Genomic DNA, 7083 nt, shown 5'->3' with positions numbered 1-7083 from the left:
ACAGGTTTGTGGTTGCCAGAGTTGGGGGTATGGGGGTGGGCAAAATGGCTGAAGGGGGTCAAAGGTACAAACTTCCAGTTATAAAATAAGTAATCCTGGGGATGGAATGTACATCATCATGACCATAGTTAGCAATACTGCACTGTACGTTTGAAAGTTGCTAAGAGAGTAGATCTTAAAAGTTCTCATCACAAGAAAAAAAGTTGTAACTGTGTGTGGTAATGGATGTTACCTAGGCTTATTGTGATGATAATTTTGAGATCAGATTATACTGTATTTTGCCATGTATAATGCACACTTTTTTGCCCAAATTTGTGAGTGAAAAATAAGGATGCACATTATACAAGGGTAGTACTAAAAAATTAAAATGGAAGACTTTTTTCCCTGAAAGTTTGGGCCAAAAACGTGGATGTGCATTATACACGGGAGCACATTATACACAGCAAAATACAGTGTGTGTGTGTGTGTGTGTGTGTGTGTATAAAATCATGTTGTACACCTAAAAACAATATAATATTATGTCATTATATCTCAATTAAAAAAGAATGTTCAAAAACAAAAAAGGAGAAAATAATAATAAAAACACCAACAAAAAACAAAAACAACAACAAATTTATTTTTATTTTTATATTTTTATTGGGGAATTGGGGAAGGGAAACGGTGTTGGGAAATTCCGGAAGGGGAACAGCCAAGTTGTTGTCCTTCAATCTTAGTTGTGGAGGGCGCAGCTAGCTCAGCTCCAAGTCTAGTTACCATCCGGACTCCCACCGGCAGCTTGCGGCCACTCAGCTCAAGGTGTCATGTTCAATCTTAGTTGCAGGTGGGTGTAGCCCACCTTCCATGCGGGAGTTGAACTGGCAACCTTGTTGTTAGGAGCACGTGCTCTCACCAGCTGAGCCATCCTGCCACCGGTTGGCAGCTCAGCGGCCAGCTCAGCTTGGGCGCAGCTCACTGGCCCATGTGGGAATCGAACCCGTGACTCTGTTGCTCAGAGCTCGCGCTCTTAATCAACTGAGCTATTCAGCCGGCCTGAAAAAAACAATTTTTATCTTATATACAATAACACTCAAGACACTAGACCGGCAGATAGACCATACAATAAGTGTAAGAAGGCTAGAAAGCCATTTTACCAAGGAATGGTACAAATCAAATCTGATAACCAAAACAGTCCCACGAGGCTTTATTCCTAGTAAAACAAAATAAACTCAATGCTGAAGGGTTTCAACAAAATATCAGCGCTCAGTTCAGCATAAACTTGCCTCCCGCCTTGGACATGGGCATACCTCAAGCAGGTAGAGACACAGGGTCTCAAATGCACACGCTGTTAGTGATGCAAGAGTCCTGCTCCGAGGTGGTGAGGGCTTTCACTGAATCTTGGTGAATCTCCTTTTCTGTCAACGTCCTCCAACCAAAGGCCACCAGAACCTCACCTGCAAGTGAATAACTGGGGTTTATCTCTCATTGCAGCAAGGGAGAACATACCTCGAAGGAGCACCAGGCGGCAACTCAGTAAGAGAGTGTTGGAAAGCATTTGTTATGGGATTAGGGCTCATGTTAGGTGTTTGGGGGATGGTTCAAGGAAATGGGGCTTTGCTCTGGATTGGAGGCTGCCAAGAAGCAGGGGTAATCTATGATTGGGTATCTTAATAAATCTGACCTGTAAGGAAGGAGGAACGAATGAAGGCTAAAGTTGTGATTGGTAAAGAAGCAGCAGTCACTCATATGAGCCCGGATGGGAGGATGTTTGGTCACTCGGGGAGGTTTGGACAATGCTCATGTTTTTGTCTGTGGTCAGACCTGATTATTGAGTAGGGACTTATATTCTTGTTCCATCATAGTCACCCAGTGACTTTGTCTGAGGTTGATGTTCTGTGAAATTGGTCATGTTCAACGGGAGAACACCAAGGACTGTTAGTGCCAGGACACCTCCCAGATGTCAGGGGCTGTTTTTCTCATAGTCTAATTTAATAATATTGTATGTAAATAATTGTACAGTTATTATTAGTTAGTAAATTAACTAGTAAGTAAATTTGAGGAAAACCAAAAATTTTGTTGCATGATTCCACTTAGAAGAGTGAAATTCACAGAGAATGAATGTAGAACAAGGGTTCCCAGGGGCTGGGGGAGGGGAAATGGGCAGTTAGTGTTTAATGAGAACAGAGTTTCAGTTTTGCAAGATGAAAAAAGTTTTCTGTGGATGGACGGTGGTGATGGCTGCACAACAGTGTGAATGTACTTAATGCCACTGAACCATACACTTAAAAATGGTTAAAACGGTAAATTTTATGTTGTACGTATTTTACCACAATTTGAAAATAAAATTAATTAATTAAACATCTGTTAAAGGTTTATGGAAACTATTAAATCATACCACCAATGTAATATTTTAATTTCTTGGGATTTTTTTTAGTTTTAAAACAAAAGTTAACAATTTAAAAACAAGTATCAATTTAAAGATATTAATCATATTCAATACACACTTCATATGCGAACTAAAACCAAACAAGAGTATCACATCTCACAGTTTGCACTCTTTCTCTCTTTGTTTTACATGTTAGAAATAAATGTGGTCACATGTAGAATGACAGAATTAAAGTAACTCAAGTTCTGTTTCTTTGTCTTTAAAGTCATTAGACTATGATTGTTTATTTCAAACCTTCTGTTTAAACCCCAGGACGTACTATCACAGGGGTTAGAGACTTGAACAAAGCTCGAACCATTCTGAACTGTTACAATCTCACTCTTGAAATGAATGCTTGTCAGCTTGTGTTTAAGGAGGGGTGGGGGCTGTGTTGTAACAGTATAACTGGGAGTTTTCTCAATTAACTTCCAAGTAGGACACGTTTAGGTTTATTGCAGGGTAAATAATCAAAACCTGCATATGTGTCATTAAAACTCATCAGTAACCATAGCAATTGTTGAGAACTTAAATGAATAGAAGATTTTTTTCAGGGGGTAGTATTTTATCAGTATGATTGTGCAGAATGGCCAGTGCCATGGTGATGATAGTAAAATGCAGACCAACTTTTACTTGGTGTCATTGTTTTTAAATTCTCTGCAGACACATCCCTTATTGCCCACATCATGGGCAGAAGACTCCACCACCCATCCTTGGTCAGCCACCACATTCCTTGCAGAGGGAACAGCAAGTGCAAAGGCCCTGAGGTGGAAGTATGGGGAACAAAGGCCCCAGCGGCTGGGGCAGAGCGAGCAAGGGGAGAGGAGAAGCTCAGGAGTAGGAGGGAATCAGGAAAAGCCTTGTAGACCATGCTGAGGACTTTGGCTTTCACTCTGGGTGATATGCAGAAGGTCAAGCTGAGAACTGGGATGTCTTGGACGTATCTGATGACTTGGGTAACCCAGAGGACTCACCCATGGGAAATAAAGATATTACCCATATAAAGAATGCCCAGAGAACAGGCAGCAGTTGCCAGACAAGGCAACGAGAAAATGCCCTCTCCGTGCTCCAGGCTCTGCGAAGGGTAGGTAATCTTGTACGTGGAAATCTCAGCCTTAGAGGCCCAGGCTAGAAGTGTGGGGTGTCCCTAGCACAAGGTGCCCTCCAAGAAAGGATTTTTGGATGGAGGTTGTCACCCCTGTTACTAACTGCAAAGACTTATCTGCAGAAGAAAATGTAGCCAGATTTGTTTCCTCCCATCTTCCCACAGGATGTCCCTCTTCTGGGATACAAAATTCAGGTGCGTTTTGGAATGAAGGAAAGGAAGTCTTTCAAGTTCAAAGCCACCAGTGTGGTCCAGGCCAGCATCAGAGAGCCTCTAGAGCAGCGGTTCTCAACCTGTGGGTCGCGACCCCTTTGGGGGTCGAACGACCCTTTAATAGGGGTCGCCTAAGACCATTGGAAAACAAAAAGATATTTACATTACGATTTATAACAGTAGCAAAATTACAGTTATAGAGTAGCAACGAAAATAATTTGATGGTTGGGGGTCACCACAACATGAAAAACTGTATTAAGGGGTCGCGGCATTAGGAAGGTTGAGAACCGCTGCTCTAGAGGCTCTAATGGGGAAGAGCTGCTTCTTTCTTCAAGGAGATGGCCAAGGTGAGCCACGTCCTGGACACTCCCACTGCTCTCCCTCCTCCCAGAGCCACTGATGGCAGCAGAAGTGGTAGAAACCAGAGCGATGGGGGCAGAGCCCCAGCTTCCCAAGGACACTCCAGCTGGTCTCCTGGCCACACAGTGGAGCTCCGGCAGCAACAGTAGCTGGAGAAAAATGGGTACTTCTGGAGATTCCTCAAGCTTTCCAGGGTCCTATCCTGAGACTGGCTAGGGTGACTGAGTGGCGGACCTACCACAGGAAGGAGGACAATCTTGGCATGGTTAATAGGAACAAGCCAATTAATAGGAACATTAAAAGACATGTAACTTTTTCTGATGGGGGGGAATCCAAGCTGTTCCTGTCAGCCTGATGTTATCCATGTGGTAGACTAGTATAATATCCTATAGGTCAAGGCCACTGTGCACTATGTTGTTGCCCAAAGCCAGGAATGAATACCTCCCAGCGCAGCATGAGGTCAGGTGTAAACCCAAGCCTCTAAGGGACCATTGTTAGCTGCAGGCCTTCAAGGCTCGCTTGCTGCAAGAATGTACCTCTTTCTCCTGGCCCTGAAGGTGCCCCTTCCTTTTTTTCAAGCTGAACAATGTATCTAAATTTTATATAATGTTTTGTTTGGAGTAGGGGGACCTCTCCTTTTCCCCTGTCTTGGTAACCCAAGCATGCTTGAGACAGCATTCCTGTGGTAGCCAGTCTCCAAGACAGCCCCTAATGATCATTCTTTAACTGGTCTCCATGGTCCCATGTGGTCCCTTCTCACACTGAACAGTGTTGATCTGTGTAACTAATAGGATGAGGCTGAAATGACAACAAGTGACTTCCGAGGCTAGGTCACAAAGGCATTGCACCTCTGCCTTGCTCTGGCTTGGATCAATCACCTGAGGGAAGCCAGCCATCCCGCCACCCAGGCACTCCAGCAGCCATGTGAGAGAGCCATCTTGGGAGGAGACCCTCCGGCCCCATCAACGCTTTCAGATGATGCAGCCCCAGTGACATCATGACTGTACCTCGTGAGAGACCCTGGGCCAAAGCCAGTTAGCAAAGCTCTTCCCAGATTCTTGACCCACAGAAACTAGTATGTGAGATTTTAAATGTCAATTTTTGTTTTAAGCCACTAAGTTTCGGTGTAATTTGTCACTAAAACAGTCCTCCTCCCCAATTAACTACCTTTGAGAAGCTACCCTCTCACCTTCTTCCAGACCTCACTGCCGTCATGGGCATTATGCAAGATCCCCATTCCCCACAGACTCAGGTTCCTGGGCGTGGGTTCCAAGCCTATTGGAGTTCACATCTCTCGCAGACCACTAGGGTATCATTTCTTGGCCCCACTCTAAGTCAAGAGATACCAGTGGGACTAAGGTGTGTGGGAATGGGTGTCACTAGCAGTCTCCATGTCCATACTCTGCTCTAATCTGAATGATTTCTTGAATGACTGTATAGTCTCAGGCGTGCAGGCGAGACCCTTCCTAACTTCCAGTGATACAGAAGAATTTTTCCTATTCGGTTTGACTCTTTCAGTGGGAAACTGGGAAAGGGTATAAGTCAAAAGTACATAAACGGAATGCCACTTTGGAATGGGAAGTTACTAAAACCCTAAGTTACATTATCATGCCTATTAGAAAAGTCACTCTAGGGCAGTGGGTGCAGGGGAATGGGAGGGACAAACCCGGAGTCAGAGTGCTCTATAATGGAGCTATTATTGCCAAGACAGTGGAGATGACCTCATTGTTGTGATGATGTCGTTGTTTCCGTGATAAATAATTTTATTAGCTGACTTCTGACAGGGCAGGCTGCATTAATTATCAGAGTATTTCAAGAGGTCCTGGCCTGTAACCCTATCTTGGCCAAGGCTTTGTTAAGGAGCTCTTGTGTACGAACATCCTACTGCACGAGGTCTGACAGTTAAGTTCACGAACTCATCCTAGAAAAAGTGCTACATACCCCATTGCTGAATACCACTACAGTCACCTTCAAAGTACTCCCCTTGAAAGCTATGCACCTATGCCAGCACCTAGTCCACCCTTCAAAGCAATTTTGGAGCTCTTTTTCTGGAATGGCCGTCAGAGCTCTCGTCATATTACCCTTGATGTCCTGAATGTCATCAAAATGTCTTCCTTTCGATATTTCCTTTATCTTCGGGTAAAAAATGAAGTCACTGGGGCCCAGATCAGATGAATAGGGAGGGTGTTCCAATACAGTTATTTGTTTACTGGCTAAAAACTCCCTCACAGACAGTGCCGTGTGAGCTGGTGCATTGTCATGATGCAAGAGCCATGAATTGTTGGAGAAAAGTTCAGGTCTTTTTCATCTAACTTTTTCAAGCAGCCTTTTCAGCACTTCCAAATAGTAAACTTGGTTAACTGTTTGTCCAATTGGTACAAATTCATAATGATATCAAAAAGGTTAGCAACAGTCTCGAACTTAATTGCCAGAAATTGCATGTGCCAGGCACTGTGCTAAAGGCAGAATATGCCACCCCAAAATATGCCACTTTGGCATAAGAATTATTGAGCTAAAGGTACTTGAAAAAAACAGCTGGTACAGAAGGGCACTCTTCCTGAAAGCAGGAGATAAGACTCCCATGAAAGATGCTCTCTCCATACCAGGAGGGAAGACTCTTATCAACAGAGGTGGGAAGTGAAGGCCAAGAGAAATTTGTATAAACAGATCTTGCTAAAAACAAACAAACAAAAAAACTCTTATCTCGGGCCAGCCGAGTGGCACGTTGGTTAAGAGCTGGCTTGGGACTCCAGAGGGCCCCGGTTCGGATCCCACATATGAGGGCTAGTGATGCTGCCCTCTACAGCTAAGATGCTGAACAACAGCTTAACCTGGAGCTGGGCTGATGTGAGTTGCCGGTGACAGCGTAGGCTGTAGCCCCTGCTGCAGTGGGTTGCCATGGGCTACCGTGTGTAGCCAGCAGCCAGCGTGAGCGGCCAGCAGCTGCAGTGAGAGGCCGTCCAGAAGCCAGTGACTGATCTGCCTCGCCCGGGAAGAGCGCAATGAT

The 7083-nt window shown here is 44.4% G+C and overlaps 1 long non-coding RNA gene across 2 annotated transcripts in view; it reads right to left on the bottom strand.

The window, feature by feature from the left end:
* Window positions 1-994: 994 nt before the first annotated feature.
* LOC109389774 (uncharacterized) overlaps window positions 995-7083 on the bottom strand; it is a 16109-nt gene continuing 10020 nt past the window's right edge. For both annotated transcript variants that reach the window (XR_002125454.1, XR_002125455.1), the window contains 2 exons: window positions 1284-1430; window positions 995-1029 (listed from right to left, as the gene is read on the bottom strand). This is a non-coding gene — a long non-coding RNA (uncharacterized LOC109389774). The remainder of the gene's footprint in view (window positions 1030-1283; window positions 1431-7083) is intronic.

Source organism: Hipposideros armiger, unplaced genomic scaffold (assembly GCF_001890085.2).
Source record: "Hipposideros armiger isolate ML-2016 unplaced genomic scaffold, ASM189008v1 scaffold_242, whole genome shotgun sequence".
Taxonomy (NCBI): domain Eukaryota; kingdom Metazoa; phylum Chordata; class Mammalia; order Chiroptera; family Hipposideridae; genus Hipposideros; species Hipposideros armiger.
The sequence above is the reverse complement of the archived record's forward strand: the minus strand, read 5'-3'. Positions and strand labels throughout refer to the sequence as shown.